The sequence below is a fragment of the Nycticebus coucang genome, chromosome 10 (assembly GCF_027406575.1).
Source record: "Nycticebus coucang isolate mNycCou1 chromosome 10, mNycCou1.pri, whole genome shotgun sequence".
NCBI lineage: Eukaryota > Metazoa > Chordata > Mammalia > Primates > Lorisidae > Nycticebus > Nycticebus coucang.
In genome coordinates, this window is record NC_069789.1 from 34,802,659 (window position 1) to 34,824,820 (window position 22,162).

Genomic DNA, 22,162 nt, shown 5'->3' on the forward strand with positions numbered 1-22,162 from the left:
GTTTCTCCCAGTCTCTCGCCCGGTTGTACTGCCGCAACTCAAGCCTTCAGGCTTCAGAGTGGGGGCGGGGGTGGGGAGTGACTGGAGCCCAGAACTGCTGGGCATCGAACAGTATCAACTCCCCCAGTTCCCTGCCTGGTCACACGGCAGGCACTCAGGTCTCCAGACCATAGAGCGAGGGCGGGAGGAGCGCCAGGAGCTCAGAGCAGCAGGGAGCTCAGAGCAGCTGGTAGCCAGTTTGACTCAGTTATATGCCTGGTTGTATTGTTGCCCAAGGAGGGCTGCTGCACCTCGCCTTGGGGAAGTGCTGCCCTGGTGAGGGTCTCCCTCCACTGATTGTCTTCACCTCTCTCCCGTGCCCCAGAATCAGCACTGACCAGCTGCAGCTCGGGGACTATCCTCTCCCCTTTAGGAGTCACCCAAGAATCCGAACTCCTGGGGGACAGGCTTTCAGACCTCAGACAGAGTGGAGGGAAGTGCTGGGTGCTCAGAGTTGCCAGCAAAGGATATTTACAGATTTATACAGTTTTGTGTCTGGCAGGAGAACGCCTAGGCATCCTAGTAAGGGAGGTAGGTCCAGTTTGTAGTAGGTCTCTCCCGTGAAGTGTAGTGGGATGGCCTTTGAATTCTGCCCTTTTGTTTGTGGGGCTGTTAAGCCGATCAGGTGGGGGAGTGGGGACTCCCGTCTGCTTGGTGATGGGTTTTGTACCTTTTGTTTGCTTCCTTGTGGTAGCAGCTCTCCTCAGTGGGGTTGATGTGCGTTCTTCAACTTTCTCTCTTGGTGTTGCTCCTCAAATGTGGCTTTCAATTGAACTAAGATAATCAGATTTGTGTAAATTTGGAATATTTTTAATCAAATTGATCAGTTGTATATGTTGTGATAACTTGGTTAATTTTAATACATACACAACTGAGAGCATATCCACTTGAGCAAAGCACTTGAAACACACCTTGTATTTTACTTTAATGTTTGTGTACCTTTATTTCCCCCTTTTATCTATGTAGTCCACATGTGTTACCCTCTTCTTGGGAGATTTCACCTGGCAGGAATGCTCTGAAAGAAGGAGACATAAGGGTCTTCACTAATGAGATGTTCTGTATGGAGGTCAAGAGACCTGGTAATGGTCAGAATTACATCCTAATGGTTGCCCTGTTTGGGATCTTGATAACTGATAGGAATGCAAAATTTATTCACTGTAATGTTTAATAACAGAAGTTCACAATTATAAAATAGCCTTTGTATGTGCCAGAAAACACAGTAGAAAAATAACCTGTATCACCTTGTTTAACTTTACTCTTTGATCCATCTAGGGCATATTTACTACTACTACTATAGAAGTGAGGTATCTATCTTCAGGTATACTTTAAATAACTCTCAAGGTCACACCATAGTGAAGTTGGTGGGTCAATATTTCTATTTCAAGAAGGCTGACTTAGTAAAATACTTTCCTAATTCTCTCTCTACTATTGTACCTTCAAAGAATTGCATATCTAAAATAATTATTCCAAAAGGATAAATTTGGTAATAATAATGACAATTATTGTTTATGGAGACCATTTGTACATAAAAGTAATTTTATACTTTACAAATGAGCTAATACTAATAATCTCATTTTTATTAAAAGAAGAAGACACTAAGAAGTAACTATCACATCAACAGAAAATGTTAAGTCACAGAAAAATATGGAGTTGAAAATCCATGTGCGAAACACTGTTGTACACTCATCAGAATGAAGGGAGTATAGGGGTTATCAAGAAATGATAAAATATGCCACCAATAATTTAGAAGGATTCTGTCAAAAAAGAAATTACTTAATACTCACAAGTTCAGATATGAGAATTAAAACTAGTGAGTAGATAATAAAATAGAGCGACTGCTGCTAAATTGAAGAAAGTTTGAACAACTTCTCACATTTAAAATATAAATGAGCTACCACTCAGATGAATAAATCAAAGCTTTTTAAAGGGTTCTACTGAGTGTGAAGAACGTCCACCCAAGGGTGACTCTGCAGTGTGATGACTAGCCAAGGAGCCAGTTGGCTGTTCATGAAATGTTCCATTTTTCTCCCTCCCCAGCAGACACACCAGTTTCATGGACACAGAAAACCACACGGAAGTGTCACGGTTTATCCTCTTGTGACTCTCAGAAGATCCTGAACTGTAGCCCCTTCTCTCTGGGCTGTTCCTGTCCATGTACCTGGTCATGGGACTCAGGAACCTGCTCATCCTCCTGGACTTCTGTTCTGAATCCCACCTGCACACCCCCATGTGCTTCTTCCTCTCTAACCTGTCCTTCATTGATATCTGTTTCAGCAGCACCACAGTTCCTAAGATGCTGGTGAACATCCAGACAAACAGCAAAGACATTTCCTACAGGGAGTGCCTTACTCAGATGTATTTTTTTTTTATCATTTTTGCTGGACTGGATAATTTCCTCCTGACTGTGATGGCCTATAACCAGTTTATGGCCATCTGCACCCCCTGCTTTACATGGTCATCATGAACCCTTGCCTTTGTGGACTCTCGGTTCTGATATCTTGGTTCATCATTTTCTGGGTCTCCCTGGTTCACCTTTTACTGCTGATAAGGCTGACTTTCTCCATGGGCACTAAAATCCCGTATTTCTTCTGTGACCTGCCTCAGCTACTCCAGGTGGCTCACACTGATACCCTCTTCAGTAACATCTACGTGTATATGTTAGCTGTGCTCCTAGGGGTGTGGGATCCTTTTCTATTACTCTCAGATTGTCTCCTCCTTAATGAGGATGTCATTCATGGCAGGCAAGTAGAAAGCATTTTCCACCTGTGGGTCTCACCTGTGTGTCATCTGCTTGTTGTATGGAACAGGACTTGGGGTCTACCTCAGTTTTGCTGTGACCCATTCTTCCCAGAGAATCTCCATTGCCTCAGTGATGTATGCAGTGGTCACCCCCATGCTGAACTCCTTCATCTATAGCCTGGGTAACAGGGATGTGAATGGGGACCCCGAGGAGACTCCTCAGCAAAGTAGCCTCATGCCTGTGACATACAGATCACTAGTTCAGAACTCAGTGATCACTGGGCTTCAAAGACAAATGTTATGAATTTAAATATCCTGATTCTGTTTCTCCTTTAAATGACAAACTTCATTTTCTATTCTCAAAGCAACCATAACTTGGCTTTGGAATATATTGTATGTTCCCACACATACAACCCCTCCCCCAGTAATTTCTTTTTTAATTTCTTCTCCTGTACATGGTCCTTGAATTTCCAAGTTTGAACAGATTTCTTAGAACCACTCCTGATTTCTAACTTGATTCTTAAAGCACTTTTCGTATCAAGTGCTGACGTGTTTTACTCTTCACTTCATTTGGTTCTGTCCCTTTTTTTAGTGGAAGAAATGGAGTAAAAGTCAAACAATAGTCAAAGTCAAAGCCAAATTCTTAACTCCCAAGGCACTGCTCTGTGCTTTACATGTATGGATTTTATCCTAAAACATGTCTTTGAGGTACTTTCTCTCATTCAATCCCATTTCCCAAAGGAAGATGAGCTCTAATCTAATGTGACACTGAGACCCTTATCCTACCTTTGCTGTCTTGCTTTTTGAAAGAGTAGTATGATGGAAATTTCAATATGAAAGCTAAACTCTAGATTTGAAAGCTGGTTTATTCACATGATTCATAGTAATATACTGTCTAGGATAACTCTGAGATGTTCCTTCATTTTTTTTTTTTTTTTGATGCTGGGTTTTTTCCTTCCTTTCTTCTCTTGTATTTTTCCTTCCTTTCTTCTTTCCCTCATTCCCTCTTCCCTTCCTTTCCTCCTTCCTCTTGACTGTTTTACTGCATCTGTTCTTTTTATGGCTAAATAATATTTCACTGTATAATATTAAAACACAAGTCATTTATCCATTCGTCCACTGATGGATATTTGGGTAATTTTTCTTTTGGCTATTGTGAATTGGGCTTTTATAAAGATGCGTGTAAATATACTTGTTTGATTTTGTTTTCAGTTGTTTGGGGAATATAATCAGTGGTGGGATTGCTGTGTCATACAGCAATTTTATGTCAAACTTTTTGAGGAAGTGCCCAATTTTGTTTCATTGCCACTGGCACATTTTCCCTCCTACCAATGAATGAGTGTTACATCTTCATATCCTTGCTAATAATCGTTGCTTTCCTTTTTCTAAAGATTGTATATGTCTTTTAAGTGAGGAGTCACATCTATTTGTGCTTTTTGTTTCCATTTCCCTAATGACTTATTGAGCATATTTTCATGTGCTTTTGGCAATTAGTTTGTCTTGTGTGGAGAAAGATCTTTTGAAGTCTTTGTTCATTTTTTTTTTTTTTTTGCAGTTTTTGGCTGGGGCTGGGTTTGAACCCGCCACCTCCAGCATATGGGGCCAGTGCCCTACCCCTTTGAGCCACAGGCTCTGCCCAGTCTTTGCTCATTTTTAATTTACATTCCTGATGAACAATGAAGCTAAGCTTTTTCCTTATACCTATTCTCCCTTTCTGTATCGTCTTCTTTTTCCTTTAAAAATTATTTTTTTCCAGGATTGGGTAGAAATGTGTGTTTTCTTTTGAATAATATTTATTCATATCCTTTTCCTATTTTGTAACTGAGTTACTTATTTCATTAGTCACTTGTTTGAGTTCCATATATTTTAAATATTTATCTCTTATTTAATAATGCTTTTGTAGAGAGATTATAAGAAAACTACTTTACCTTACAAATGCAAATAATGTAATCTGATCATATGTATCCTCATATTAATCTGAAATTTAAAACAAGAAAAGAAAAACAAAAGAAATTTGCTTATTTTATTATGAAGAATAGAAGTACCATAATCTGAAATTAGCAAGGTTCAGACTGTGGAGATATGATCTGTCTTTTTATTCTGAGTCCGAAAGCCTGAGAACCAGAAGACTTCATGGTATAAGTTCATGTCCAAAAACTGGCAGGCTTGGGGCCCAGAAAGGACTCATTTTAAGTTCATTTTAAGTTTAAGATCAGAAAAGACCAATGTCCCAGCTGTAAGCAGACAGGCAAGTGGAGGTCCTTCTTTTTTAGTTCATTTCAGATTAATATGAGAGTACAAATGATTGGATTACATTGTTTGCATTTCTTTTTTTTTTTCATTTGAGCTTCAAAATAACTTTATTAGATAAGTACTAGGGGTTTTTTTACTTAATTTTTGTTAAATCATGACTATATACATTTAGGGGTACAATGTAATGATTTGATATATAACGTGGAATGCTTAAATCAAACTAATTAACATAACCATCAGCTCACTAATTTTGGTTTTACAACATTTATAATATACTCTTAGTTGTTTTGAAATATATCCTTTCATTGTGTACATTAGGTAAGATACCACCAAATACCCTCCCTCCACTCACCCTTCCCATTCCCTTCCCCTCCCCCTTCTCTCCCTTATTTCTTTCTGGACTATCTTTGTATTTTATCATTTGAATGAATATGTAAGTGTTAACTAGAGGTTTGTTAAGGAGATAGAATAAAATGTTCTCATTGTTTGCATTTCTAGATTAAGGTTCAAGTTTCAGTTGAGCCCTTCATCAAGGGTGTGCTGTATACCCTTACATTGTGCAAAATATGTGAGAGCATCCAACCCCACTCCTTCCTTCCCTTTCCATTCTCCCTCTCCCTCTCTATCCTCAACCTTGAATATACTTGTGTTTTTATCTCCTGTGGGTTTGTACATCTCTTATATTTACCTGGATGGCTCTGAATTGCATTCTTATTTGTAAAGTATCACAAGAATGGAGCTCCTTCTTATATCTGAACTGTGAGCATTTTTGTCCATTTGGACCTTCAACTGACTGGAAAATGACCACCCTCATTAGGGGGGCCAATATATTCTAACCAGTTGACAAATTAAAATGCTAATCGCATCCATAAAAATCCATTTACAGCCAAAATAATCTTTGCCCAAATATCTGAGCACTCCATAGCCCAGGAAGCTCACACATAAAAACCATCTACAATACTGACAATAAATACTGTAGGTATTTTTGAGAGAATTATAAGCAGTATTTCAATTCCCACATGAATTATTTTCTCCCAAGATTAAGAGTTATAGAAAATAAAGTGGATTTTGATCAGATTTATAAAAAACAAAGGTATAAATTATTGAAACATCATTTTCTTAATTGAACATCTAATAGAGAATGCAAGAAGGCCTGGGGTTTTTTTGTTTTGTTTTGTTTTTTGTTTTTTTGTTTTTTTGTTTGTTTGTTTGTTTGTTTGGGACACTCATTAGGAAAGAGAATTGGTTAAGATCAAACCACATATTTTTCTTGTAGAAATATGGCTACCTTTGGACTTCATATGTCATGTGCCATAAATTCTTCTTTAGCAGTGAGTCTGGTATCTGGTATCTTATTCCTGCCACCAACTATGAACTGATTTCAATTTCAAAAATATATTTCCTATATCTCATTCATTCTTTTTTTTTTTTTTTTTTTGAAACACAGTCTCACTTTATCACCCTTGGTATAGTGCCATGGCATCATCATAGCTCACAGCAACCTCAAACTCCTGGGCTCAAGAGAGCCTCTTGCTTCAGCCATTCCAAAGTAGCTAGGACTACAAGCACCCACCACAATACCCAGCTAATTTTTAGAGACAGGGTCTCACTCTTGCTCAGGCTGTTCTCAAACTCCTGATCTCAAGCAATGCTAGGAGTATAGGTGTGAGCCACTGCACACAGCCTCAGTCATTCTAAATGTTGCCACACTGAGATTCTTTTTTTCCTAACCACAGCTATTCCCCTGTCATTGGTTCTCCATAAAATACACTGTGTCATTTATCCATATCCTTTCTTCTATATTCAATTTGATTGGGTATATGTAAAAATGTTCTCTGTTTAGGTTAAGGATGAACCAATCTCATTTCATTAGCCAGATAGCTCCATGGATAGGAGGCAGATATAATTACATACCATTATTCACATATCCTACTTTAGCCAATAAGACAACTTTTATTAAAGTATTCAAGAGCAAGGAACACAAAGAAATGGTTTATTTATTTATTTTATTTATTATTAAATCATAGCTGGTACATTAATGCAATCATGGGACACCATGCGCTGGTTTAGACATATTTTCATCACACTGGTTAACATAGCCTTCCTGGCATTTTCTTAGTTATTGTGTTAAGACATTTATACTCTACATTTACTAAATTTCACATGTACCCTTGTAAGATGCACCATAGGTATAATCCTACCAATCACCCTCCCTCCATCCATCCTTCCCCCTTCCTCCCTTCCATCTCCCCCTTCCCAATATTCTAAGGTTATAGCTGGGTTATAGCTTTCATATGAAAGCCATAAATTAGTTTCATAGTAGGGCTGAGTACATTGGATATTTTTTCCTCCATTCCTTTTTTTTCTATTAAATCATAACTGTATACATTGATATGATCATGGGGCATCATACACTCGCTTCATAGACCATTTGACACATTTTTATCACAGTGGTTAACATAGCTTTTCCGGTGTTATCTCAGTTACTGTGCCAAAACCTTTACATTTACCAAGTTTCGCAAATACCCCTGTAAGATGCATTCTTGAGATACTTTACTAAGATAAATATGTTCCACCTCCATTCATGTAAACATGAAAGAGGTAAAGTCTCCATCTTTCTTTAAGGCTGCATAATATTCCATGGTCTACATATACCACAATTTATTTATTTTTTATTGTTAAATCATGCTGTGTACATTAGTGCAATCACAGGGTACAATGTGCTGGTTTTATATACAATCTGAAATATTTGCATCAAACTGTTCAACGCAGCCTTCATGGCATTTTCTTAGTTATTGTATGTAGACATTTGTATTCTGCCTTTAGTAAGTTTCACCTGCACCCATTCTAAGATGCACCATAGGTGTGGCCCCACCCATTACCCTCCCTCCACCCTAACCTCCCACTTCCTTTTCCCTCCCTTGGCCCTTACCCATATTCTTGTGCTATAGTTGGGTTATAGCCTTCATGTGAAAGCTATAAATTAGCTTCATAGTAGGGCTGAGTACATTGGATACTTGTTCTTCCATTCTTGAGATATTTTGCTAAAAAGAATATGTTCCAGCTCTGTCCATGTAAACACGAAAGAGGTAAAGTCTCCATCTTTCTTTAATGCTGCATAATATTCCATGTTATACATGTACCGCCATTTGCTAGTCCATTCATGGGTCGATGGGCACTTGGGCTTCTTCCATGACTTAGCAATTATGAATTGGGCTGTAATAAACATTCTGGTACAGATGTCTTTGTTATATTGTGATTTTTGGTCTTCTGGGTATATACCTAGTAAAGGAATAGGATCGAATGGCAGGTCTACTTTTAGACCTCTAAGTATTCTCCAAACATCCTTCCAGAGGGAACGTATTAGTGTGGATTCCCACCAGCAGTGTAGAAGTGTGCCCTTTTCTCCACATTCATGCCAACATCTCCGGTTTTGGGATTTTGTTATGTGGGCTACTCTTACTGGGGTTAGGTGATATCTCAAAGTAGTTTTGATTTGCATTTCTCTGATGATTAAGGATTTCTTTATCATGTGTTTGTAGATCATGTGTCTGTCTTCTTTAGAGAAGTTTCTCTTCAAGTTCTTTGCCCACCCTGAGATGGGATCATTTATTCTTTTCTTGCTAATACGATTGAGTTCTCCATGGATTCTGGTTATTAAACCTTTATCAGAGGTATAACCTGCAAACATTTTTCTCCCATTCTGAGGGCTGTCTGCTTGCTTCACTTATTGTGTTCTTGGCTGTGCAGAAGCTCTTTAGTTTGATCAGGTCCCAGTAATGTACTTTTGTTGGTTTTTTTTTTTTTTTTTGCAGTTTTTGGCCAGGGTTGGGTTTGAACTTGCCACTTACAGCATATGGGGCTGGCACCCTACCCCTTTGAGTCACAAGTGCCGACCCCAGTAATGTATTTTTGATACGGCTTCAATTGCCTGGAATGCTGAGACACGTGAATTGTGCCCACTGGGCTTCTGCATGCCCTGACCAGGAACTCCAGGAGCTGTGCAACACTGGGTCCTTCCTCCTGTACCTTCCCTGCCTCCACCAGCCTGCTTGTCTGGCCAGGGACTCTGGTAGCTGCGTGCCCTCTGGAGCCCTCCCTGCCCCTGTGTGGAGCCCTTCTCCTGGCCAGAGACTGCTGGAGCCTTGGGCCCTCTGTGCCAAAGTCACTGGGTGCCAGGCACTTCAAGAACTGTGTGCACTACCCCCTGCCCTGTTGTAGAATACAGGTGTGTCACACTCCAGAGCTGCTCCCACAACCAGAGCTCCCTGGCTGGGGAAGCCCCAGAGCCACTACACAGGGTCACTCCCTACAAAGATCCAGCAACAATAGAGTGATCCCACTGGGGTCTAATCTTCGAGAGACACCTCCCAAACTCTAAGGATAGCAAGACACAATGGTGAAAAACAATTATGAGGTGAAATCAACACAAAAATTCTGGCAATATGAATAATCAGAGTTGATCAACTCCCCCAAGGAATAATGCGGCACACACAGCACAAGATCCCAGCACAAACAAATAGCTGAGATGTCAGAAATCGAATTCAGAATCTGGATAGCAAATAAGATCAAATTAGAATTCCAAGCAGTAACCCAAAAGATTTCTCAAGAATTCAAAGAATTCAGAGACCAAATGACCAAAAATTTTGACACATTGAGACAAGAAGTTGCAGCCCTCAAAGATCTGAGAAACACAGTAGAATCCCTCAGTAACAGAATGGACCAAGCAGAAGAAAAAATTTATGACATTGAAGACAAAGTTTTCAAATGCTCCCAAACTCTGAAAGAGGAAGATAAATGAACAGCAAAAACAGATCACTCTCTGAAAGCTCTGGGACAATTCGAAGAAAACCAACATTCATCTTATAGGGATCTCTGAAAGCGATGAAATGGCTTCACAAGGCACAGAGTCTCTTCTCCATGAGATTATGAAAGAGAACTTTCCAGACATGCCAAGAGATTCTGAACTTCAAATAGCAGACAGGTTCAGAACTCCAACATGACTCAACCTGAATAAGACATCCCCCAGACACTTCATAATCAATTTCACTAAAGTTAATATGAAGGAGAAAATTCTGAAGCAGCGAGATGAATAAAAACCATTACCTACAAGGGGAAGAATATTAGAATAACTGCAGAACTCTCTGCTGAAACCTTTCAAACTAGAAAAGGATGGTCATCAACTTTTAATCTCCTAAAACAAAATAACTTTCAACCCAGGATCCTGTACCTAGCTAAACTGAGTTTCATTTATTATGGAGAAATTAAATACTTTAATGACATTCACATGTGGAGGAAATTTGCAACAACTAAACCAGCTCTCCAGGATATTCTCAGACCTATCCTCCATAAAAAACAGCGTAATCGTCTACCACAAAAGTAAACCCACCCAGAAAATTTTGATCAATTCCAACTTCCACAGTCGCAAAAAAAAATTAAAAATGTCCACCAGACTCTCGAAAAACTTATCAATATTCTCAATTAATGTGAATGGTTTAAATTGTCCTCTAAAGAGGCACAGGTTGGCTGACTGGATACAAAAACTCAAGCCAGATATCTGCTGCATACAAGAATCACATCTTACATTAAAATACAAATATAAACTCAAAGGGAAGGGATGGTCATCTATACTCCAGGCAAATGGAAAGCAGAAAAAAGCAGGCATTGCACATGCAATAGGCTTTAAACCAACCAAAATAAGGAAGAATAAGGATGGACACTTCATATTTGTTAAAGGTAATACTCAATATGATGAGATCTCAATTATTAATATTTATGCACCCAACCAGAACGTACCTCAATTTATAAGAGAAACGCTAACTGACATGAGCAACTTGAGATCCCCAGTTCCATAGTAGTTGAAGATTTTAACATCCCTTTAGCAGTGCTGGATAGATCCTCCAAAAAGAAGATAAGCAAGGAAATTTTAGATTTAAACTTAACCATTCAACATATGGATTTAACAGACATCTACAGAACATTTCATCTCAATAAAACTGAATACACATTCTTCTCATCAGCCCACAAAACATACTCCAAAATTGACCACATCCTAGGCCACATCTAACCTCAGAAAATTTTTTTAAAAATAGAAATTATCCCTTCCATCTTCTCAGACCTTCATGGAATAAATATTGAACTCAGTAACGGCAGGAACCTGCATACCCATACAAAAACATGTAAGCTAAACCACCTTATGCTGAAAGATAGATGTGTTATAGATGAGATTAAGAAGGAAATCACCAAATTTTTGGAACAAAACAACAATGAAGACACGAATTATCAGAACCTCTGGGATGGGATACTGCAAAGGCAGTCCTAAGAGGGAAATTTATAGCACTGCAAGTCTTCCTCAAGAAAACGGTAAGAGAGGAAGTTAATAACTTAATGGGACATCTCAAGCAACTGAAGAAGGAAGAACATTCCAACCCCAAACCTAGCAGAATAAAAAAAATACTCAAAATCAGAGCAGAATTAAATGAAATTGAAAACAAAGAATTATACAACAGATCAATAAATCAAAATGTTGATTGTTAGATAAACTCCCAAATATTTCATCTTCTTTGGCCCTACTGTAAAGGTAATAGAATCCTTGATTGTTTTTTCCCCTTGACTATTGTTGGTGCATATAAAGGCTACACATTTATGAGTGTTCATTTTGTAACCTGAGATGCTGCTGTATTCCTTGATCACTTCTAGGAGTTTTGTAGTAGAATCCCTGTTGTTTTCCAGATATACAATCATATCATCTGCAAAGAGGGAAAGGTTGATATCCTCTGGTCCTATTTGGATCCCCTTGATTGCCTTCTCTTGCCTGATTGTGGTGGCTAAGTCTTCCATTACAATGTTAAAGAGCAATGGAGACAGTGGGCATCCTTGCCTGGTTCCTGATCTGACCAGAAATGATTTCAATTTACTTCATTCACTATGATATTTGCTGTGGATTTGCTGTAGATGGCCTCTATCAGTTTAAGAAATGTTCCATCTAGACCTATTTTCTTAAGTATTCTGATCAGGAAAGGGTGATGGATATTGTCAAAAGGTTTTTCTGCATCAATTGAGAGAATCATATGGTCTTTGTTTTTTAATTTGTTTATGTGATGTATTGTATTTATTGATTTACCTATATTGAATCAGTCTTGGGACCCTGGGTTGAAACCTACCTGGTCATGGTGTATAATTTTTTTGATTTGTTGTTGGATTCTGTTTGCTAGGATCTTATTGAATATTTTTGCATCGATATTCATTAGAGATATTGGTCTATAATTTCCTTTTCTTGTTGGGTCTTTTCCTGGCTTGGGGATCAGGGGATATTTGCTTCATAGAATGAATTGGGAAGCATTTCTTATTTTTCTGTTTTGGAAATGGTTGAGTAATATAGGTACTAGTTCCTCTTTAAAGGCTTGATAGAATTCTGATGTGAAGCCATCTGGTACTGGTCTTTTTTTGGGGGGGGGATAGGGGAGATTTCTTATGGTTGATGCTATTTCAGAGCTTGTGGTAGGCTTGTTCAATGTTTTCACTTCTTTCTGGCTAGGTCTGGGAGGGTGACATGTTTCCAAGTATTGATCTATGTTCTTCAGATTTTCATACTTCTGAGAGTAGAGTTTTATGTAGTATTCATTAAGGATTTGCTGAATTTCTGAGGAGTCTGTTGTTACTTGGCCTTTGTCATTTCTGATTGATGAAATTAGAGATTTTTACTCTTTTTTTCCTGGTTAGGTTAGCCAATGGTTTATCTATTTTATTGACCTTTTCAAGAAACCAACTCTTTGGTTGATCTGTCGTATGATTTTTTTTGTTTTCAATTTCATTTAATTCTGCTCTGATTTTGATTATTTATTTTCTTCTATTGGGTTTAGGGTTGGAAAGTTCTTCCTTTTCTAGTTGCTTGAGATGTCCCATTAAGTTATTGACTTCCTCTCTTTTCATTCTCTTGAGGAAAACTTGCAGTGCTATAAATTTCCCTCTTAGGACTGCCTTTGTGGTATCCCAGAGGTTCTGATAATTTGTGTTTTCATTGTCCTTTTGTCCAAAAAATTAGTTAATTTCCTTCTTAATCTAATATACAACCCACCTATCATTCAGCATAAGGTTATTTAACTTGCATATTTTTGTATGAGTACGCAGATTCCTGTTGTTACTGAGTTCAAATTTTATTCCATGGTGGTCTGAGAAGATGCAAGGAATAATTTGAATTCCTTTAAATTTATGAAGGTTAGAATTGTGACATAAGATGTGATCAATTTTGGAGTATGGCCCATGGGCTGATGAGAACTATGTGTATTCAGTATTGTTGGAATGAAATGTTCTGTAGATGTCTGTTAAATCCAATTCTTGGATAGTTAGGTTTAAATCTAACATTTCTTTGCTTAGCTTCCTGTTGGAGGATCTATCCAACACTGCCAAAGGAGTGTTAAAATCTGACTATTATGTAACTGGAGGAAATCAAGTTGCTCATGTCTGTTAGAGTTTCTCTTATAAATTGAGGTGCATTCTGGTTGGGTGCATAAATATTAATAATTGAAATCTCATCATATTATTACCTTTAACAAATATGAAGTGATCATTCTTATCCTTCCTTACTTTTGTTAGTTTAAAGCCTATTGTATCTCCAAATAGAATTGCAGTACCTGCTTTTTTCTGATTTCCATTTGTCTGAAACATGGACGACCATCATTTCACCCTGAGTCTATATTTATCTTTTTAGGTAAGATGAGATTCTTGTATGCAGCAAATATCCGGCCTGAGTTTTTGTCTCCAGTTAGCCAACCTGTGCCTCTTTAGAGGACAGTTTAAGCCATTCACATTAATGGAGATTATTGATAAGTCAGGTAAAATTTTGGATATCGAGTTTTTCGAAAGTCCACTGGACATTTTTAATCCTTTTGCCACTGTGTAAGTTGGACTTTGATCAAAAGTTTCTGAGTGAGTTTACTTTTGTGGTAGTGGATTGTGTTGTTCATTATGGAGGATAGATCTGAGAATATCCTGAAGAGCTGGTTTGGTTATGGCAAATTTCTTCAACATATGAATGTCATTAAAGTATTTAATTTCTCCATCATAGATGAAACTCTGTTTAGCTAGATACAGGATCCTGGGTTGAAAGTTATTTTGTTTTAGGAGATTAAAAGTCAATGACCACCCTCTCTGGCTTGAAAGTTTTCAGCAGAGAGATCTGCAGTTATTCTAATATTCTTCCCTTTGTAAGTAATGGTTTTCTTATGTCTGGCTGCTTTCAGGATTTTCTCCTTCACATTAACTTTAGCTAAATTAATTATAATATGTCTACGAGAAGGGCTTCACTATGGGGCAGTGTAGAAGATCTTTATTGGGCTACAATAAATATTCTGGTGCAAATGTGTGTTGTAAGATGAGTTTTGATCATCTGGGTAGATACCTAGTAGAGGAATTGCAGGATGGAATGGTAGATCAACTTTTAGTTCCTTGAGAATTCTCCAAACTTCGTTCGAAAAGACTGTATTAGTTTGCAATCCCACCAGCAGTGTAGAAGTGTTCCCTTCTCTCTACATCCATGCCAACATCTGTAGCTTGGGGATTTTATGATGTGGGTTAATCTTATTGGAATTATTTAATATGTCAAAGTGGTTTTGATTTGCATTTCTCTGATGATTAAAGATATTGAGCATTTTTGTATGTGTTTGTTGGTCATTCTCTTGTCATCTTCAGAGAAGTTTCTGTTCAAGTCTCTCATCCATATTAAAAAATGGGGTTATTTGTTCTTTCCTTATTGATTAATTTGAGTTCTCTGTGGATTCTATTTATCACACCTTTGGGAGAAAGATAACCTGCCAATATCTTCTCACATTCTGCAGGCTGTCTGCTTTATTTACATACTGTATTCTTGTCTGTGCAGAAGTTTTTCCATTTGATCATATCCCAGTAATATATTTTTGGTGTTACTTCAATTGCCCAGGGATCCTCCTCATAAAATATTCTCACAGGCAAATTTCTTTAAGTGTTTTCCCTGCACTCTCTCCTAGATCTTTATAGTTTTGTGTCTTAAGTTTAAATCTTTTATAAAGTGAGAATCAATATTTGTTAATGGTGCAAAGTGAGGGTCCAGTTTCAGTCTTCTACAGGTCACCAGCCAGTACACCCAGCACCATTTGTTAAATAGGGAATCTTTCTTCCAATTAATGCTTTTGCTAGGCTTATCAAAAATCAAATGATGATAAGTGACTGTGTTTATTTCTTAGTTCTCTATTCTGTTCCATAAATCTATCTCTGTGATTATCTATAGTGATCAAAACAGCCAGTACCATATTGTTTTGATCACTATAGATTTATAGTATAGCTGAAGTCTGGTGAGGTGGTACCTCCTGGTTTGTTTTTATTTCTATGTAAGGTATTGGCTATTCGAGTTTTTTTCTGATTCCATATAAAATGAAGCACTATTTTTTTCAAGCTCTTTAAAGTATGACAATGTTGCTTTAATAGGGATTGCATTAAATCTGTAGATTACTTTGGGTAGTATGAACATTTTAACAATGTTGATTCTTCCCAGCCATGAGCATGGTATGTTTTTCCATTTGTTAACATCTTCAGCTATTTCTTTTCTCAGAGTTTCCTAATTCTCATTACAGAGTTTGTTCACCTCTTTGTTAGGTACATTCTCAGGCATTTCATATTCTTTGGCACTACTGTAAAAGGAATAGAGTCCTTGACTATATTTTCAACTTGACTATTCTTGGTATATATAAAAACTACTGATTTTTAAGTATTGATTTTGTGTCCTGAGATGCTGCTGTGTTCCTTGACCACTTCTAAGAGTTTCATAGTTGAATTCCCAGGGTTTTCCAGTTATAAGATCATGTCATCCACAAAGAGTATGATTCTGACCCCATTTGAATACCCTTCATCACTTTCTCTTGCCTGATTGCAATGGCTAAGACTTCCATTACTATGTTGAATAGCAGTGGAGACAATGGCCATCCTTGCCTAGTTCCTGATCTGAGTGGAAATGTTTTCAATTTTACACCATTTAATATGATATTGGCTGTGGGTTTGCTGTAGATGGCTTCTATTCATTTAAGAAATGTCCCATCTAAGCCAATTTTCTTAAGTGCTCTGATCATGAAAGGATGGTGGATATTATCAAAAGCTTTTTCTGCATCAATTGAGAGAATCATATAGTCTTTGTTTTTATTTTATTTATGCAATGTATTATATTTATTGATTTATGTATGTTGAAACAACCTTCTAACACTGGGATAAAACCAACTTGCTCATGGTATATAATTTTTTGATGTATCATTGAATCTGCTTACTAGACTCTTGTTGAGTATTTTTCATCAGACACAGAAAATTAAAATCCCTAATAGCATCAATCAGAAAAGGTAATCTTACAAAAGTCCCTCTCAGAGTTGTGGCCAGAGACTCTGAAGACCTGCTTGGTGAGATAGTGCAAGGTGGCTCTGTTTTGAAATCAGCCAACCTCTTTTCTAAGAAGTCACATTATTAGGTTTAAATTTCAGCTAGGGAGAGATACAGGCAGCTGCCACGCCCAACCCCCACCATTCACTTCTTTACCATCACAGAACTTCCACAGCTGAACCTCAGAGGGTCCCCAGGTGGACAACCCCAGTAGAGAGCTCCAATTAGATTGTCTAAGGCAGTACAAACACTGCTCAACAGAGAGAGATCAAAGGGTCTCTAGTGGTGGACAGAAATCCACAGGCAGTTCTCTTCCACAAACCCGAGGGGATGGCACCCAATTCCTTCTGGTGAACCAATTACCCATAAAAGTCCCAATTGGGCATCAGCACTCCTGCCCACCTGGCACAATCAGAACTGGGGGTCTGCACCCATGCCCACTGGAACAGTCAGAACCAGGTGTCGGCACCTCTGCTCATTGGGCACAGTCAGAACCGGGGGTCTGCACCTCATCCATCAGTGCACCAGTTGTAGTGTGCCTCTCTTTCTCTCCCCCATGCATCCCTTTCTTCCTGTGCCCCCCTGCTTTCCCATGAGTCACACTTTCCATGCTGGTGTCCAGTGACCCATGCAATGCCCAGATCTCTCAGGGAATGGCCAAACACCCTGGGCTCTGCAGGGGGCAGAACTTCAGACTGCTATATGATGGGGGAAGGGTGGACTGAGAGTTCAGAATTGTGGGGGAAATATTTGTTCAATTTTATGCTGGGCAGGGTAGTGTCTAGGTTCATAAGTGGGACCTCCCTGGAGGAGACCCAGTGTTTTGCACTTCTCTTCTATAGCATAAAATTAGAGGTCTTTTTACAGATTCTCTGTAAGCAAGGATTCTAGATGATGGGCTTTGTACCTATAATTTGTTTTCTTGGATCCTCCTCCTTGTAGTCACAGCTTGTCTAACTTCTTTCTTAGCTCATTTCCCAACCTTTGTCTTCAGGAGTCCAATTCTGTCCAGTTTTTCTCCCTCTGGTCAGGAGCCTCTGACAGTAGTTACTTCTAGTTGGCCATCTTCCTCCACCTCCTTTGATACAATTTAGATTCTTTTTCTAAATAATCCTAGCCTACAAGACAGGCTTATTTATCTTAGAAAGCTGTTTTTTGTTTTTGTTTTTTTGCCTCCCCCCCCCCACAATGGACTGAGCATTACTGTCCCAACAGTGAGCAGGTGCATTGAGACTAACACAGCCTTCTTTTGGTATACAGGCTAATAATCTGCTTTTTGGAGATGATATCTATTAGGTATGTGGTCTGGTCACCCAGTCAGGCAGCAAGAAAGGAAGCTTTGGCATTCATTCAGCTTTGGGCAGAAAACATTTTAGCATTTATGTCAAAAGAAAAATCATTACAAAAGAAAACAACTATTAGTTATTAATTTGACTCATAATTAATATAATGTTACTACTTACAAATGTATATAAGTGTATACACACAGTAACATACTGTTCATTCAATCCTTATTCATATCTTTTCTAAAATGAACCTCTCCCAAGTCATCAGGTGAGAGGAAGGGGGGTCTGGACCTTTTCCCCATGTGGATTATTGCTGTAGACAGACAGCTGGAGATGTGCAGTGAATTGGCAGATCGCTGTATTTGCAGTGTAATTTAAAACCACCGACTCTGTTGTAGAGATTTTCCCTGCTCAGCAGTGCTGGCTGGCAGGCCCATCCCTCACGGAGGACAGCAGCATGCAATTCCTGGCAAAACCCATTTGATGAAAATTTATTCCTGAGCCAAGTTTAGTGACCCAAAAGGGGCCCCGCTCAGAGACACAAGGGACTAAGCAACCCTATGGAAAATTGAAGGGAAGAGATCCTGCCCAGGAAATAGACATTTTGAATTCTCCAAAACTGCGGGCACCTTCCCCCAGAACAGGAGTGATTAAATAGACCGGACCATTCCTGGTGGGGAATACTGGTGTGGGCTGGCAGTTCAGACTGTGTGGTGAACTGGCGGGTGGCTGGACTCAAATCTCCAGACTCAAAAGTGAGACCCTGAGCCACATAAACTGAGCAGAAGGTTTGCATGTGCTGCAGCCGTGCCTCTGGCAGCAAGACCCTGCAACAGCCAGCCCCTCCCCCACAGCCAATTGCACTTGCCAGTTTGCAGGAGAACACAGGAGCAGAGTGGAAAGATTTGTGAAGTGTGGACTCCTGCACCGAGTTGGGAGGTCGGATAGGATAGCAGTCTGAAACAGAGCAGCTGAGGTTGCACAACAATTAGGTAAAAAAAACTTTTACAGAAACTCCAAAACGGCAATGTCCAGGAAGGGTGGGTACCGTGGTAACAGTATAAACTGTGAATCAGGTATAAGCCTGGGAACCACTCGCAGTGCCACCTGGTGTCCAGAAAGTATATTGCATTATAAATATGTTCCTAGGAAAATTGATCCCTACGTCATACATATATAGATGTATATTTCTATATATATACTAGAATAATATTTTTGTGGTTGGTGCCTTTTTTTTCTTTTCTCTCATCATTTTCTTGGAGGAACTATTGTTAATTTTTATTATTTTTATGTATACTTTTTTATTTCTATTTTTCTATTTTTAATTTTTTCTTTCTTCTTTTTTAATGTTCATATGAACACCACATTTTTTTTTCTTTCCCTTATCTCCTCTTCTTCCCTTCTTATGGTTTCTGAGAGTGCTAACATCAGATTTCTAGAGGGTTTTTTGTTTGTTCATTTTCTTTGTATGTTTTTTACCTTTTTCTTTTTCTCAATTATTCTATGATCATCATAATTTGTATTACAGTTGTTTTGTTGTTGTTGTTGTCTATATGTCTATGTGTTTCTGATTGATTGTGCATCTGTGGGCTTGTGTGTCAGGTAGCCTTTTTATCTGTTTATTTGCTCATTTGGTCTCAAGAAGTTTGGTGTTTTGACCTGCGATTCTGAGCTCCCAGCACTACCCTTCTCTCCCACTCTGAGGTCTGGAGGCCTGTCCCCCAGGAGTCCAGATTCTTGGGTGACTTTTCAAGGGGTGTAGACAGGGGCTGGACTGAAGCTGGTCAGTGTGGATTCTGCAGCATGGGAGTGAGGAGACAACAGTCGGCTGAGAGGGAACCACATCGGAGCAGCAGTGCCCTGAGGCATAGAGCAGCAGCCGTTCTTGGCAACAATGGAGCCCACCCCCAGAGATTCCAAAGCCTCAACCCCTGTCTTCCTGGGCAACCAGAGGAGGCCAGGCATCTTCTCAGATAGCAACCAATGCGGAACAGATCTGGGACTGAAACACAGGCCCTGTGAGTAAAGGGCTTACCTGAGATGGTACTGGCCTGGATGAAGCGCAGGGACTAGAAAACGCACACGCAGACCCAGGAATTTCCCAGGGTGGGGCTGACCCAGAGGACCGCTTTACTGAGCCTAAGACGTACCTGGCCCACAGGGGATCATCAGCCCATAGACAAAGGAAGGCAGGAGGCTAGAGCAGATCATGCTACAAATACAAACCTTCAGGAGTAAAGACAGGACCTGAGGTACAGGTTCCGGGAACTCAAAACAGTTTCTCTTCTGCAGAGGAATTTAGCAGGGACAGAAACAAACATCCACAAAGTTGTTTTGTTCTGTCAGTAACATCAATCGGGGTGGGGCTGGAACTGAGTGAACACCCCCCAGCCTCCATCAAGTGCCTGAGGATGTCAGGCCTCACCACCCTCTGCTGGATAAAGGCTGAGAGCAGTGGCCTGGCTGAGCAGATACAGATTTCCTTGTGACTCAGGCAGGTACAAACACCTGGAGTATCTGCTCACTGGAGGCAACTGAGTTACAGCCCTGCGGGGGCTATCAGTGACTGTGTGTGACAGAGGTGCAAGGTGGGGAAGGAGACATCAACCTTCCCCGACTACTCTATTTGCTGGGCGGGTCCTCCTGACTTCACAGAGCACTGGAGCAAGTCATATTTGAGTTGTCACCAGACCCCTGTGATCCAGTTCCCAGAGACCTTTGAAACTCTCACACCTGAGACAGGTGCTGACTGAGACAATTTATTTGGACCTTTTGAACTGAGCCAATCACCTGAGGACTATACAAGTGGTGCCCTGGGTGTGTGGTTGTAGGAAGGTTTGATTTTCCTTTTCCAATTGTTGCCTGCAGTGGACAGGGTGACTCAATTGCTGGTATTTCCCCACAGCTGAAACTTCAACCCAGAGTAACTGTTTCACTAGGGTCAAACAGAGACCAGCTGAAAACAAGGCAGAACAACTTAGCCCCACCACACCAAATAGGTCCCCAGTCTCTCAGGCCATAGCATTGTACGGGACCTCAAAAAGCTCCAGGAACAAAGTGAAATGGTATAAAATAATCATGGGCAGAATAAGCAGAAAAACTCTGGTAGCATGAATAACCAGAATAGATCAACCCCCCGCAGGAAAGATATGGCGGATGAAGATCCCATTCATAAACAGCTGGCTGAGATGTCATAAATCAAATTCAGAATTTGGATTGCACACAAGATTAATAGAATGGAGGAAAAATTGGAATTAGAAATTCAAAGAGCAATTCAAAAGTCAGAATTAAAATTCGAGGAGAAATTCAAAAATGTCTCAAGAATTTAATGAATTTAAAGAAAAACCACCAAAGATTTCGATGCACTGAAGCAAGAATTTGCAGCCCTCAAAGAAATGAAAAATACAGTAGAATCCCTCAGTAACAGAGTGGAGCAAGCAGAAGAAAGGATTTCTGACATTGAAGACAAAGCTTTTGAATGCTCCCAAACTCTCAAAGAGGAAGAGAAATAGAGAGCCAAAATGGATCATCCTCTCAGAGAGCTTTGGGATAATTCGATGAAGGCTAATATCTGCTTAATTGGAATCCCTGAATCCAATGAAGTGGCCTCACTAGGCACAGAGGCCCTTCTCCATGAAATTATGAAAGAGAATTTTCCAGACATGCCAAGAGATTCTGAAATTCAGATAGCAGACAGGTTCAGAACCCTAGCATGACTCAATCCGAATAAGACATCACCCAGGCATATTATAATTAACTTCACTAGTGTAACTATGAAAGAGAAAATTCTGAAACTAGCTAGATGTAATAAATCCATTAACTACAAAGGGAAGAATATTAGAATGACTGCAGATCTCTATGCTGAAACTTTTCAAGCCAGAAGAGGATGGTCACCGAAATTTAATGCCCTAAAACAAAATAACTTTCAACCTCGGATCCTGTATCCAGCTAAACTGAGTATCATTTATGATGGAGAAATTAACTACTTTAATGACATTCATATGTTGAAGAAATTTGCCATAACCAAACAATCTCTTCAGGATATTCTCAGACGTATCCTCCATAATGACCAGCCCAATAATCTGTCACAAAAATAAACTCACTCAGAAACTTTTGATCAAACTCCAACTTCCACAGTGGCAAAAGGATTAAAAATGTCCACTGGACTTTTGAAAACCTCGATACCCAAAATTTCACCAGACTTATCAATATTCTCCACTAATTTGAGCGGCTTAAACTGTCCTCTAAAGAGGCATAGGTTAGCTGACTGGATACAAAAACTTAGGCCAGATATTTGCTGCATACAAGAGTCACATCTCATCTTAAAAGATAAATATAGACTCAGGGTGAAAGGATGGTCATCCATATTTCATGCAAATGGTAGCCAGAAAAAAGCAGGCACTGCAATTCTATTTGCAGACACAATAGGCTTTAAACCAACAAAAGTA

At 39.3% G+C, this 22,162-nt stretch overlaps 2 pseudogenes; both read left to right on the plus strand.

The window, feature by feature from the left end:
- The window catches only part of LOC128597201 (60S ribosomal protein L32-like), a 540,544-nt pseudogene that overhangs the window by 267,239 nt on the left and 251,143 nt on the right, over positions 1 to 22,162 (plus strand).
- On the plus strand, positions 2,093 to 3,023 carry LOC128597199 (olfactory receptor 7D4-like; annotated as a pseudogene).